This window comes from Odontesthes bonariensis, chromosome 1 (assembly GCF_027942865.1).
Source record: "Odontesthes bonariensis isolate fOdoBon6 chromosome 1, fOdoBon6.hap1, whole genome shotgun sequence".
In the NCBI taxonomy this organism is placed as follows: Eukaryota; Metazoa; Chordata; class Actinopteri; order Atheriniformes; family Atherinopsidae; genus Odontesthes; species Odontesthes bonariensis.
In genome coordinates, this window is record NC_134506.1 from 10,033,844 (window position 1) to 10,049,777 (window position 15,934).

Sequence of the window (15,934 nt, forward strand, 5' to 3'; positions counted from 1 at the left end):
CAACGCAGGAAGAGAGGCCATCAGGGTGAGGGAGACCTTCACATCCCTCTTCTCTGCAGAGGGAGCTGTCCCATGGCAAGACACCGTGTAGTGCACCCCCAAAACGGCTCTTTTATAGTGATGGGTCATGCGCACAAGCATCGGCTCTGAGAGCCGGCTCTTCTTTGGGAGCCGAGTCAAAAGAGCCGGCTCTCGGAAAAGAGCAGAACCTGGGCTATTCGGATATTTTTAGAAATATCTGCGTCGAATCGACGGAGTGCCACCAGGCGAAGGCGTCTTCGACATCTGGGAGCATTGCTGGATCTTGTTACGGTATGTAGAATCATAAATTAATACAAATAACGCGTGTGAGTGAGCAGCTGGTAGCTTCCAGAGCCGGCGTGTGAAAATGATTGTGTGTTTGTGTTTGAAAGTGCTTCTAACTGTACATTTGTGATATCGTGTAATATAGAAACAATTTGCTTGTCTCGTTGGATTTGCTGATTCATTGACTGGAGTAGTATCCTAACCTGGCTAACCTAGCTGAAAGCATAAGCTAACGTTTAGCCTTTGTTACTCGCCTCGTTCCATTTGGAATAAACATGCAGCTCATGCGTTTTTGAAGCGGTTTTCTTTGTACCAGGTTCAGATTTGATGACTTAAATAAATGCACTGCATTGTGTGTGCTATCAATGTGTTGGTTTGGGAGGATGAAAGCCTGATCTTTCCATGTTTTTCTTTCCAGCAGACGGGTCATCCTACAAATTATTGCCCATTGGACCACAACATGTACCCCAATTTTTTTGTTATCCCTTGTATAATAAATCTCTTCATACCAATGTCCGTTCCAGTCGTTCATATGATGTTGATGTGATAATCATGCTCACAAACCTTTTGTCCTTAATTTCTTTTATTAGGCTCACATTACAGACTGGTAAGGCAGCTTATTTTCAGAAATAACAGCTTAAAGTATCTGCTGTAAAGTGTGTGGTCCAAATATGGACAATAAACAGTATGAATATAAACGGGCAACAGTGCAATCATCAAGAACGAGATGACCGGAGCAGGAACAGCGGAGGTGCTTGGCGCATCGGAGGTGCTGCATGGGCTCAGTGATGTTCTGGGGGAACAAGACACGATATGACATTATAGCATGCACTTTCATCCATTGTAAAAAATTTAAAAAGGTGTTTCAGAATGCGGTAGTGGTGGCTGTGTGTACAATAGGTGCATGGCGCATCAACTCACCGTAAAGTTTGTCTATCATGCGCTCAAACCGAGCTAAAAAGCGCTCCGTTTTCTGCTCGTGGCGCTTCTGCTCCTTCAGGCTCTCCTGTATCAGGTAATCCATTATGGGATTGGACTTCCTACTTCTTTTTGGGGATGGGGATGACTTTAGAAACAGATCTTCGTTTGGGGCGCTAAACCTGATCAGGCTCTTTGTGCTTGAGTCCCTGTGAATCAGTCACGTATATGAATACTTGTGATAATAGGTAGCGAAATGACGCTCATGTCACTCAAAAGGAACTTCTCTATGGTTAACCAACTACATTGCTTGTAAATACTCGTGTTACAATTTAAAAAATGACAACTCTTTCACAGCACCTTCACATGCATTGACCGATTACTCCATGTAAAATAGCGACTTTTCCCATGTGCGTTTATATCAGAAAATAACTACACATTGCCACCATGTTAAACTCACACAATACACCAGTTATCACAACCTAAAACGATTAAAACAGTTAAATTATGGCAAAAAAAATAGAAGAACTTACATTTGTGTGGTGCTCTCGCTTCTGCCATTTTTAAAAAGACTCGCGATCTCCCGGTAGTCGCGTTGTATTCTGGGAAATATATCATACCCCTTCAAACGGACTCTGCCTGGCCGAACCCCTCCGTTTCAAGGGCTACAACGGAGGGGTAGGGTTAAGGGGAAGGGCTTTGGAAGAGTATTGGGACAACACTACCTCTACACGTGAACGCGCAAAACGGAGGGGAAGGGGTAAGGGGTAGGGCCAAGGGGTGAATTGGGATTGGGCCAAAGTGTCAAGTATCAATATTCAATAGTTTACTTCTTCAATGAGAAAAGTCCAGTCTGTCTTGGGCATCAACAAGTGCATTGAAATCTGGCTGAATGTCTGATGTGGCTATGCGCAGGACAGCTGCGAGGTGATCATCAGTTATGCAAGATCTGTATCTGGATTTGTTGAACTTGATCACAGAAAATGTCTGCTCGCATACATATGTAGATCCGAAGAGCACAAGGATCTTTTGAGCATGTCTCCTTAAGTGCGAAAAGTTCTCCTGTTTGAGTGAAGAGTAAAACTCAGGCAGTGGGAGTGACCCAAAGCGCTCTGCCAGAAGTGTATCAGACTGCAAGTCAATGAGTTCCAGCTGAACCTCACTGGATGCATTATCAACACTGCAAGTGAAGGGACACGACACCACGTACATTTCACTCTCAACAGTTTTGAAGTCTTGAAATCGCCTTGAAAACTCAACATGCAGTGCTTCTAACATGGATGAGAACCTTTGGAGCTGATCTGCTGATGGGGTGACTTGCTTCAGTGTTGGCATGTGAGTGAGAATATTATCTCTGATTTGGCTCGACAGAAGCTGCAATTTCCTACTGAAGGCCTCGACTGCACTGTACATTTCATACACAAAAAGGCCCTTGCTTTGCAGTTTAACATTTAGTTCATCCATCTGAGCAGTCACATCAACAGTAAAAGCAAGATCTGCCAGCCAGTCTGGCATGTCCCTTCCTCACACAGAACTCCTGAATCTCCTCTCTCAGGTCCCAGAAGCTTTTCAGCACTTTCCCCAGACTCAGCCACCTGACGGCTGTGTGGTAGCTTAGGTCACGGTGGTCAGTCTCAGTTTCTTCTAAAAGTGAAACGAACTGTCTATGATTCAGTGCCCTTGATCTGATAAAGTTAACAGTTTTAGTTACAACATCAACAACGTGATTCACTTGTAACACTGACTTGCATAACACTTCCTGATGTACAATACAATGAAAAAAGTTAATTTGCCACTTTGTCCTGGATTCGCTTTAACAGACCAACTTTTTTTCCTGTGAGATTTGGACACCCATGTGTTGTCACGCCCACCACTTTGTCCCATTTCAGCCCCAAGCTTTTGAGACATGCATGTACCTCAGCTAAGAGATCACTCCCCGTTGTTGTCCCTTTCATTGGCCTGGCATGTCTGCCAGCTCCTCCGTGATTCTGAAGTCTGCATTGATCCCGCGCATGAAGATGAGCAGCTGGGCAGTGCCCCGTATATCACAGCTCTCAACCAAAGCCAGGGGAAAGTACTCTAAGTCATTTCCGCGATCTTTCAGTTGTAGCACCAGGTTTTTCGCGATGTCCTCAATCCTCCTCGTTACGGTGCAGCGGGAGAGGGAGACGTTCTCAAAAGCATCTTTTTTTTGGGACATATTAGCGCAGACGAGTCCACCAAACACTCCTTAATAAACTCTCCATCAGAGAAGGGTTTGCTCTTTCTAGCTATCTTGTGCGAAATAACAAAACTTGTCTTGACTGCAGCACCTCTGGATGGCAAACGTTTTGTAAAAAGTGTTTGTTGAGATTGCAGCTTGGCGAGCAACAGACTCAGCTGCGCGCTCTTTTTCTGAAAAGTTCTTGTATTTCTCCCCGTGTTTAGTCACGTAGTGACGGTGGCTATTATACTCCTTTAACACAGCCAATGACACACCACAAACTAAACACACAGCTTAACCTTTTACCTCTGTAAACAAATATTTCGCTGTCCATGCCTTGTTGAAAACGCGGCATTCTGAATCAACTTTTCTTTTTTTACCGTGAGACGACATTTTGTGTGGATCAGGGATTCGGATGCTAGCCACCTCTCACTTGTCACTGTCACTTATGCATGCATTCATAAACATGCGTCAGGCCCTTTCAAAATAAAAGACAGCTGCATCGCATGCACACCAAAATCCGTTTTTATTTTTGACTGGAGGGGGCAGGGGGGCGCGGGCCGGACAGGGATGGGCAAAGGGCCGTAAAATGCCCAGGTCTGGCCTTGAGGAAGAGTTCATCCTCAGATGGGGGTGGTGGGGGTGGTAGAGAGTTCCTTTTGAGGACCTCCAGTAGAAGCCCCTCTATTGGACTTTCCTGCATCCTCCTCCTGGCCCTCTTTGGTGCTGTATGAAAATTGAAATATAGGGTGATTCAATTAGATCAGATTTTTCAATAATGACAGTTTGACATGACTGAAAATTATGAAATCTGGCAAAGACACAAAGTTATGGATCAAACATGAAAAGGCAACAAATAAAGTAGTTGTTGTAGTGAAAACATAACTGCATAACTCATACTCTTACCATTTAAAAAATGTAATCTAATTTGTCCTGTGCTTACCTGTGACTGCTCTTGATGTTGATAGAGCAGCAGCGGCAGCGGCAGCAGCAGCAGCAGATGCCTCGGTGTCACTGGCATCGGAGGACTGATCAGGGATGTCTATTAGTAACAATAAAACAAATATATTTTTGATAGATTTGAACTCACCAACCATTTTATAAATGCATCCATATTAATACATCATAAAGTTAGCCATTATATTATCTAGACTTTGATTTTCCCCTAACCACAACCTAGTGACATTTAAAAAAAAAAAAAAAAAGGGTTATTCATCTATGTGACACTATTTCTCATTTGTTTCCCTTGCTGTGTGTGTCTTCGTTGAAAACCAACCTCTCACGTCACTCTCTGCTGCTGCTGCTGCTGCTGCTGCTGCTGCTGCCGCCTGGTCCTCACCTGCTGCTCCCTCATCCTGCCTGTACTCTGCGGACCTCTCTTCCTCGACCCCCCGCCACATGTTGCCACTTGTTTCCCTGGGGGTGAGAAGGGGTCGAGAAAAGAGAGGACCGCAGAGTACCTCCACCTTTTCCCTGTCCCTGCTGCCGATCCACTCTTCCCTCCTGCCTCCTTTCTCTCTTTCATGAACGTGTCTCTGAGCCCCTTCCACTTTTTTCAGGCATATCTCAACTGACAAGAACAATAACGTAAACAGATAAATATTGAATATGCTGGACGGCGAAGGCTGCTAGTGCTAACTAGTGCTGCTATCGCTAACTTTGTAGACAGCGAAGTATCTACAGCAGATAGCTGAAATCACAACATTTGCACAACTTACCAGGTAGACCGGTCACCTCACTCACACTCCTCCAGGCAAGCTCCTTCTGGTTTCTATCCCGGTAGGAGGGTGAAGTGGTGTCATAAAGCACCGGGAGCCCACAGACGGCGACTATTAATTTTTCCTCCATTTTTCCTGGAATAGGCGGGATCCATGGACGCATGACGTAGTCCAGAATCTCAACGCTGATAGGCTGTCTGACGCGAATATTTCGCCAAAGTTGGATTTATTTCACGTCGAGCGACCGCGTCCGGTGTGAACGCACCTAGGACCGTTTTGTTTTTTTCTCCACTGCACGTTCAGGTCCTACAGACTTCCTCATCGGACCTTCTCCATCAGAGCTGCTCTCTTTCTCAGGTATGGAAATATTTCGGAAAATTTCAGAAAGCTAATAGTTTAAATTGCACTCGGTTGGTTAAAAGGAGATTTAAGGAAAAAAAAAAAGAGAGAAGAAAAAAACGTGGAAAGTTTTCCTTTCCAGCACTAGCTGTAGCCTACATCTGTTTCGTGTCGCTATTGTTGTATGCTAACCGTCGAGGTAGTTTGTTTAAGATGTATTCATGTAACCTGTGTGCAGAAACAGTTAAATCTGTCAAAGCCTTTGTTCTCCATTGCAAACTACATCGCAACGAACCGAAGTGTATGTTCAAGTGTGTTGCAGCTAGCAGGTGTGCACTGGTTATGCAGCATTAAAAGCACACTTCTATCGTCATCATTATAGCATGCCAACAGTTACTCTAGACACAACTTTAACGAGATTAAAATGCACAGTTTCGCTTTGTGAACGGCAGTGTGAGGGGACAAAAGCTTTGGTTGTTTACTTGAAGGAGCATATAGTAGAGGGGCGCCAAGTAACTTGCCCTGTGAGAGGGTGCACCTGTGTGTTCAGTGTAAAATCTTCCTTTACCTCTCACATGTCCAGAAAACATAAAAATGATTTGGAAAATGTGATTTGTGAAACAAGTAATGAAGATACTCAGAGTGCTGCATGTGCTACCACACAAGAGTATCGTGTGCCAGATGCAGAAGACACAGTCACATACGGACCAAATTTCAGTGACTTGTATCTTAGAAATGTCTGCATGTCTTACATAAAACTACAGGGACAACATCTTCTTCCAGCATCTACCATTCAAAACATTGTAGAAGAGATTCAGAATATCCATGAATTGGGACAGATATGCACTTTAAATAGATTGAACTTGCTTCTTAAAGTAATGTCATTTGCAGATGAAGACATTGCCAAAATCTGGGACTCAGTAAAGCAGTCAGACTTGTTTTTAGCTTACCACACAGGGCCCATGAGAACTGTTTATTTAAGAACCCAGTGTTTTAAAGACATGTTCAAATATGGGGAACCCAAAAAAGTGTTTTTGGGCAAAGATGAGGACAGAACAGATTTGCATAACATGTTCCTGTGCTAAATACTTTAAAGCTGCCGTCGGCAACTTTTTTTTTTAGTCATATTAGCTTGAACTGTCATGGGATTCTGAAAGGAGAATATTAAAAAAGGCTGTTTAGGAAAAATCCCGAATTCTGTAGCTCCCTCTGAAGCCTGTAATCATGCTTGCAAAAATCGAGCGCTCCCAGCTGTTTTTAACCAATCACGTTAGGTTTATTATTTATCTATTATCTGAGCAGAACAGTCACCAACCACGCCTTCCATGCTGAGCGTGAGTCTGCCCCCAGCTTGTGTGCGCGCACACTGGTGTGAACTCACGTGCACAACCTCGTCCACAGAGGGGGAGGGGTTGGGGGATGGACCTGAAAGTTGTATCAGTTCGAATTTTCCGACTTTAGACTCGGAATTTTGAAAACCTGCCGACGGCAGCTTTAAAGGGTATGCTGGAGTCCAGTTATTGGCAGGGCCTAATGATGGCTAATGATGTTTCAAAAACTGATGTTCTCTGTGACCGTAACGATGGTAAGGTATTTATGTCCAACACATTTTTTCAGGAAAACCCAAGTTGTCTCAAGCTGGTTTTATATAAGGATCCGTTCGAAGTTGTGAACCCATTGGGATCTGCAAAAAAAAAAGCACAAGGTCTTGGCTGTATACTTTTCTCTACTCAATATGCCGCCCCATGTCCGATCAAATACTGATCATATGCTGCTGGTCTTATTGTGTAGAGAGAAGGATTTCAAGGAATTTGGCCATTCCAAGGTTTTTTCAGAACTGACTGACTTGAAAATACTAGAGGAGAATGGGATAACCATGGCAGATGAATCAGTTGTGAAAGGAGCACTGTACTGCATTGCTGGAGACAACTTGGGGTCTCACTGCATCGGGGGTTTTACGGAAAATTTCAGTACGTCTCAGTACTTCTGCAGATATTGTCTGATTACTCGGTCTGAATTTCAGGGTGCTGTTCCAGCAATTGTTGGACCGGAGCGGACTCCAGGAACATAGATCTGCCACTGAACAGCTGGAGACAGAGGACGTGACAGAAGTACAGGGGATTAAGTTCAGGTCAGTGTTTAATACTTTACAGAACTTTAATGTTTGTTCACCAGGCATGCCCCCTTGTCTGGGCCATGACATCTTTGAGGGTGTTCTCTCATTCGACGTTGCCCTTTCTCAAATACATGATACTCAAAAAGAAATGGTTCACATACACAATTTTGAACAGGCGCATCTGACAATTCAATTACAAAGCAACAGATGCTTGTTCCAAACCTTGTGCTATCACTCCAAAAGCACTGAAACTCAGCGGACAAGCTATACAAAACTGGAATTTCTTGAGAATGTTGCCTCTGTGAAATGGTGATAAGGACTCTTAAGATAATATATGTGACCCGCTCTGCGGAAGTCGCAACATTCTATTTTGAGTTACGGGCAGATAACGTGAAAAAAACAATGGATTAAAAAAAACATTCTTTTTAGCTAATTTCAAAGAATAGACATTGTTTATTGTCATTGTTGTATAGTCCATATAATTGAGGAAAGGCACGTAAATGACAATTCAAGTTCACTTGCAAGTTGTATTAAATGCGTTAAAATTTAACAGTTTGAAGAAATTCATCGACTCTTCTCCCGTTAACGTCTACCGTTCCTATTACCTCTGAGGATTCCCCTTTACCTCTGAAACGTCTCTATCTCTGCTCGCTTCATAAAACCAATCAAAATGCTTAAAAATGTACAGAAACAGTGACACAAAGGCCCACAATAGGCGGGAAGCCACGTTTCGAGTGACAGGTGCACGCGATTGGTCATCACTCCTGTCAAACTAGCTATCTGTGTTGGTGTAGCCTAAACTAATCGTAGAAAGTCTCTCAATATTCGTCATTATCAAAAAAGTAAGCTCCCAGATCAAGGAAGTGACGTTGACGCAGCTTTAGCAGCAGACAAGCTATAGGCTTGTGTTGATAATAATAAACTCCTGGACTATGTACAAACTTCCAAATGCATCGTTTTGTGAGTACAGACCATATTTGTACTACTGTAGAAGTTTGGTGTCAGGGCATGTGATTTTAGTGTGGTAATTTTGGAGATACTGCCAGGGTCCGTTAGTGCTTGTACTAAGCTATTCGGGATATCTCAGTAACTCAGCTGATGTTGTAGTGGAGAAAAGGAGTCAAATCCACGTCAGTCAGCCTTTCATTGGGGAAGTTTATTTGAACAAGTCGTCACAGCAAATGTGCATACAGAATGTCCGAAAATCTCCACCAACCTCATTTTGTGACAACCCTTTATACTGCTTCTGAATCAAACAATGCATACGTGGCCATGCCCAATCTTCTCTGGAGGCGCCTGGCTTTTGCCATTATCGTACACAAGCTCATTCTAACTATCAACAATATTCATATGAACCAGTCAACAAAGCACACGATGTAATTAGGCCATGTCATGACATTTCTCTCCCACAATGTTCAGCCAATATCGGAAAAACTTCGGGTGGGCTACTTGGCTGGATGTCACGGTTCAAATGACCCTAGGGTGAATCTACTCCGAAACACTTCCTAAGGCTGCATCGAACGGAAACGTTGTGTCCGCTGCCATGTTGGATTAACACTCTACGAGCTTCGGTGTAGCGCATAGACGTCGTCATTGTCGTGCTGCCCCCCCCGTTCTGTGATGGGTTCCCAAACTCAGGCAAAAATAAGGGCGGTGGTTTCCAGGCTGACTTTGCAGTTAGAATGAAATCGCACGAAAAGCAGCATGGGAATTCCCTGGCTAACTAGGAATGCTAAAATGTCAAAATGTGTGAAGGTCATTAAACATTTATATCAATGTAGGCCCCAAAGAGAGTTGTACCAAGTAAAATATTACTGTAATGTTATTGATAAGGCCTTACATTACTGTGTTACAGCAAACAGCAATGCATTACTGTAATAATAACATCACTTTTGTAACCCATTAAGCCCAACACTGTTCAGTAATAATAACTGTGTATTGCAAAATTGGCTGCATGTTCTGCATTTTAGTAACAGTGGGCTGTTCTGATTTTATTTCAGCAAAAGCCAAAATAAGTTGACTGCTTTACTGAAGCACTACAAGGAACATGGCATGACCCCCCCGTCATAAGAAGTCTGGTGGACGCCAGAAATCAGACAAGCGCCTGCTCACACATGATGACATCTGTCGTGTGGTATCGTTCATCATTAACTTCGCGGAGCTTCACTGATTGGTTCTTCCTGGTCGTGTCCCTGGCTACAAACGCTTTGATATAAAGCTGCTGCCCTCTCATTACACCAAGGGCACAGTTTTTCGTGCCTATGAACATGCACTTAAGTCAGAAGGTAGGTATTCTTTATTTCTGTTCAGAATTGATGCTGATAAGCCTATTATGTTAAAATTTACACAACAGCTTATTCATTGCAGTTTTTACACATGTAACCTATGCTGAGTGCACTTAAGTCAAAAGCTTGTCACAATTATCATTGACTCTAATGAAAATTTGAGGTGTTTCAAAGTGCATCAATATTGAATTAATGAATATATTAATAAATTGAGCACGTTCTTGCCAACTGTGATGGACTGGCGGCCTGTCCAGGGTGTACCCTGCCTCTCGCCCATTGACCGCTGGGATAGGCTCTAGCCCCCCCGCGACCCGACCGACGGTTTCAGCGGTATAGAAAATGGATGGATGGATGGACGTTCTTCCCAACTTTTGTTTCATCAGCGCATCGTGTGGTGAACATAGTGATCTTTCGGCGCCTGTGGAAGACCCTTGTGCCCTACATAGTCCGGACGAAGCCAATGACAGACTTATGTTGGCAATGCCAAAAAACAACTCTGCCATCTACAAGTCTGCCAACCTGACCGAGGCAGAGAAATCTGGGCGATGCAGGAGCCAGGAAGACCACCTCATGAAAGTGATCCTGGAACGCTCAGGTTACACAGGTAAATTTGATACCAGTATCTTTGGTTCAGAAAGCCAAAGATACTGTAAAAGACAACAACATCAATCAACTCTGTCCTTGTGATCCATGCTCCCAAGAAATCACCATGCATTACTCATTTGATTTTGCCAAGCAGGTGCATATCCCCTCCAATCCACTTCAGCCCGGTCCCATGTACTTCTTGACCCCTCGAAAATGTGGCTTGTTTGGCATTAACTGTGAGGCTATCCCAAGACAAGTAAACTACCTTATTGATGAGAGTGCATGCATCAACAAAGGGCCAAATGCTGTGGTGTCATTTCTTGATAATTTCTTCACACGATATGGCATGGGTGAAAAGTATGTCCAACTACACTGCGACAACTGTGTCGGTCAGAACAAGAACAATACTGTGCTACAGTACCTCTTATGGAGAGTTCTTCATGGTTTGCATGAAACCATCTCTCTGAACTTTCTGATTGTGGGCCATACAAAGTTTGCACCAGATTGGGCATTTGGCTTGGTGAAGCAAACCTATCGCCGAAAGATGGTATCCTGCCTGGAAGATATTGTGGAAGTCGTTCGAAGCAGCACAATGACAGGAGTTAACATCCCACAACTGGTTGGCCGGGAAGATTGGGAAGTCGTGGTGGAGCAGCGTGATTGGCAGTCATTCCTGAAGCCATTCTTCCGACTCTTCCTGGGCATAACCCAATACCAGCATTATCGGGATGTAATTTATTGTATAATTATAAACAATACTAATGGCGCATGTCTTTGGCTTATGTCTATGTCCCAAAATTCTGTGTGTTTCAGAATGAGCAGTGACCATCCTGGCTGGCTCTTCTACAAGGCCTTTGCCAACACTGAAGAACAAGGAGTATGCCTGCTCCAAAAGGACGCAGCACCAATCCAGAGACCCCCCAGTGTCAAGGCTCCTGGCCTGGATTACAAAAGACGGATGTATCTGTACCAACATATCCGTGAGTTTTGCTCAGAAAAAACACAGGACACTACATGCCCGAAACCGCCAATGGAAGTAAGCTGTCCCTCTCCCTGCCCAGCTAAGAAGAAAAGATTTTGAGTTTATGTTATGTTTGATTAATTGTAACCCAATATTGACTGACTGACTGATTTTTTCTCTCTCTCTCTCTCTCTCTCTCTCTCTCTCTCTCTCTCTCTCTCTCTCTCTCTCTCTCTCTCTCTCTCAGAGAAATGTATTGGAAATGAAACACCTCTGTTCAACCTTTCTGATTTTAGAAAAAAAAAATATATATTTATTTTAATTAATTTTTTTTAAGTATAATATATAGTTAAAGCAATACAATGTAACTTCTCAAAAAGCCCATTATGGAGCTCCCCCTACAGGCTGTTCCGAGAGCAACTCTAGTCCGGTCTCTTGCTTTGTCGGCCTCTCTCTTTCTCTTCCTTGCTTCATCAGTCAACATCTCTTCCATGATGATCGTACTGACAATGTTGCGCTAGCTTAGCCTTATACCTGGGAGCGTGAGAGGGGTCTATTTGTTTTTGCGGTAGGTGTGCTAGAAAGCAAGTCGAAGTACTTCCGCTCAGCTCCCGGGCCGGTCCAGCAAAGTTACATAGCGCAGTTATTCCAACTCAGACCCCCGAAGGGCATAGGAGACAGGCCAATCGTAATATTACAACTCATTCTAGCTGCACAATTTTTTTCAAGCTGTTATTTTAAGGTAGAAATGTTACATAGTATTGCTTTAAATAAATATTTTCTAATCATTTGGGCTTCAGTTTGCATAAAAATATGTGCTTTACATCGAACGAAAAGTCAAACTGAAAATGAAAGGTGTGATGCAACAAGGACAATTTTCAATCATATTTCATGTGTTTGTTTATTTGACAAGAACAACGCACAGCTTCTCATTTACACCTGGTAGTTCCTGGGCAGGGGGCAGACAACGGTCTCTGTTAAAAAAAGGAAGCACTCTACATTAACTGTTACCTAACATTACATAATTACTTTACACAGGTAAATTTGATACCAGTAACACAATTTAAAAGATAAAAAATTGTAACTGTAAAAAGTACATGTACCTGCATATATTTATGCACAATAAGAACTTGATTAAGTTAATATGGCCAATCAGTAAGATCTTTTAAGATAATTGCAGTATTCAGACTTAACCATATTGTGTATGTCTTGTTTTGATAAACTACTTTTTTTTTTTTTTTACAGAGTACCAAAACATTTTATACTTAATGATTTTTTTTTATTTTCATTTGTTCTACCTTTCCAGAGAAATGGTGAGGATTATTGTTTCTGAAATTATGAAGATTTGCAAGAATCCGACCCTACTGAAATACAGGGGTGATAGTGAAAAAAAATCCTGAGCCTGAACTTTTTTTTTCCTGTTCCAACGGGGTGGGGGGCGCACAACATACTGCATATGTGACGTAACATAGGCCTAATTTTGACACATTATTCAAACATTTAATAGTCTGTGTATGACCATTATTGTCAAGTGACACATTTTAGATAATGTTTTCATTTTTGCCTTATGTCTATGGTGTTATTCACGAAAACACAGATCATTTCCATCTTGGTATAGCACTTAAGATTGACTGAAAGAAACTGGCCATGTTTGATTCTAGCTGTAAAAACGAATACCAGCGTATGCGGTTAAAAAAGGCATTCTAGGCTTGTGATGTTGCAGTATAGCTAGAAAGGTGGAGCTAGGTGGGTATTGAACCACAATGCAACATTTCAACATCAGAATGCATTTCTGAAAACATGGTGCATGTTGAACTTGATTAACTCAAAGCTGCATAACCAGCAGCCATACCAAGACAGGTCAGTAGGGGGCAATACTGGTCCAAAGTACAGTAACTACACTCTGTCTAAAATAGAGGTGGTGATTACCAATTAATTAAGCAACACTTTTTAATGAAATAACATACCTCTGTTTATAGACGACTATTGTGTAACAAATATTTCACAGTGGCTGCGTTTACAAGATGGTGTTAATTCAGAATTATATGCTAATTTTTAATTCAGAATTATATGCTAATTTTTAATTCGGAATTAACGTTCATGTAAACACTTTCAGAACCGGAATTAAGTTTATTCGGAATTAAACTTTAATTCCACTTTAACAACAATTCCGGTCGTTCCACGCATGCTCGTTGGGCACGCGATGACGCAAGACCCAGCGACGCACTTCCAGGCAAAAAACATGGCGGACCTCAGTGCCATTTCTTACATGATAGTTTTTGCTTAATTTAAAGAGCCTAGTGACTATAAATGTTGTGAATACCATATATTGATGTAAAAATGCACCACAAACTGATGTAGCACAAGAAAGTTACTCCAAATTATCATTTGACCACTCGATTTTTCTAAGCTAGCCAGGTAAGCTAACCGGGTTAGCATGTTTACTTCCAGACCAGGGAGGTTGGTCCAGGGTACTTACCCCGGCTGGGGACACTAAATTGGGGCTGAAGATTACCAGCTGTCCTGGTAGTACAAGGAGCTCCTGGAGCTTGGCGACCACGCCCCTACGTCAAATTTTTTCCAACTAACATGCCCGCCCTGGAACGCACTCTCTGAACGCACTCGGAGCCCATGAGTCAGAGCCATCTATGGCTCTGCTATGAGCATGCCGCTCAATGTCCCTTATTGGCCAAGACAAACAAGACCCGCCCCCGTCCTATTTCTGAATGGATGGAAGGCTTGTGTTGAGCTTTAATTGGTCTGCACACGTCAAACGCAGGGGAAAAAAAGCTTTTCGAAAGTTTTTTTTTTATTTTTTAACAGAGCCACGCTACGCCGGATTTCCGGCGCGGCGCTGGAACGCTATCACCCCTGGAAATGGCAGAAAGGATGGTGAGCAGATATCCAAAGTCACTTAAGGATGTAATTGATGGTGATATTATTGGACTTGGTTATAATTTCCTGGTAAAGCAACTCCAGGCAAGAATTGAAAATGGCAGACGACCAGAAACGGCAAAGATAACAAAAGCAAGGCAGAATCAGATAAAGACACTGATGAGATACCTGCTGAACAGAAAGCCAGTGTTCAAGACACATATGGCTGTGTCAACTGGGAGCCAAAGTTTTTGCCCCTTCCTGAGACAGTAGAGAGTCAGCTTAATAAAAAAAGAAGAGATGAAGAAGATGTTCAAATACAAAAATTTTGCTGCAGAAGATGTGAAAGAAAACCTATTACACACAAGGAAAGGACATCAATAAAGGTACAAGCATCCCGAAGCTATGCCAAGAATGGCCTTTTTTGTTCCACGAAGCTGGCATGGCAGGACACTTCCAGCAACTTAATGGCATCAATCTGACTGAGGCCTTCTATACCAATCTGGACAAAAAGGCATCTTAAACTTCCTCAAAACTGTTTCTGCCTAGAAACAAAAACAAGTTCTAGTGTGTCTCCTCAAGTTACCGACTGAAAAAGGTCGGTCCAGTGGTTGTACAGAGATGGTACTTTTTCTACTTGCTTTTTTTGGTGAGAAAGAAGAGAATATGTTCCACTATGTTGAGAAGACGAGCCTTGCTGAAGAGGTTGAGATGGAGGATGTGCCAGCAACACCCTGTCTTATTGTGTGTGGTATGTCTGAACCAAGGTTACAATGTAGTTGAACGGTTGACACAGATGCCTTTTTGTAATATATATTTGTTCACGTTGTTTATCCTCAGGGTCCTCTTGCCTCACTGCTGACTGCTTCATGTTGAGCATTGATCAGAAGATTGTCAACAACGACATCACTGCCTTCTCCTGTGCCATCTGCCTGATGTTTGGCAGTTACTATTGCTTTAAAGGCCTACAGAAAGCTGACACTACACCCAATACATAATGATAATACATACACAGAGGAACAATAATGATCATTGGACTCTACACCAAAACATTTCATAAACGCATGAAATTTTTTTGACGAGAACTAACAGGAGAGATCATATTTCTCCAGTTTTAGCTTCTCTTCATTGGCTCCCTGTTAAATTCAGAATAGAATTTAAGATTCTTCTCCTTACATATAAAGCTCTTAATGACCGAGCTCCATCATATCTTAAAGATCTCATTGTAAGATATTTTCCTAACAGAGCACTTCGTTCCCAAAATGCAGGTTTACTTGAGGTTCCCAGAGTTTCTAAAGGTAGAATGGGAGGCAGAGCCTTCAGTTATCAGGCCCCTCTATTGTGGAATAAGCTGCCAGTAAATGTCCGGGAAGCAGACACCCTTTCCACTTTTAAGACCAGGCTTAAAACTTTCCTTTTTGATAAAGCTTATAGTTAGGGATGGCTCAGGTGATCCTGAAACATCCCATAGTTAAGCTGCTATAGGCCTAGACTGCTGGGGGGCCTCATCTGTCACACCTTTCCTCACTTTACTCTCTTTATGTATATGTGATTTGATTTTATTATGGTCATTAACTCGTGTTTCCCTGTTCCAACAGATATCCTTTGAATGGTGTTACAGTGCCGCCG

General features: G+C 42.6%; 1 long non-coding RNA gene across 1 annotated transcript; it reads right to left on the reverse strand.

Moving 5' to 3' along the window:
• Positions 1 to 1,009: 1,009 nt before the first annotated feature.
• Positions 1,010 to 1,848, reverse strand: LOC142384144 (uncharacterized). Its single transcript, XR_012770024.1, has 3 exons — positions 1,758 to 1,848; positions 1,228 to 1,433; positions 1,010 to 1,099 (listed from the first exon to the last, which is right to left on the reverse strand). It is a non-coding gene; the product is annotated as an uncharacterized LOC142384144 (long non-coding RNA).
• Between the last annotated feature and the right edge of the window lie 14,086 nt (positions 1,849 to 15,934).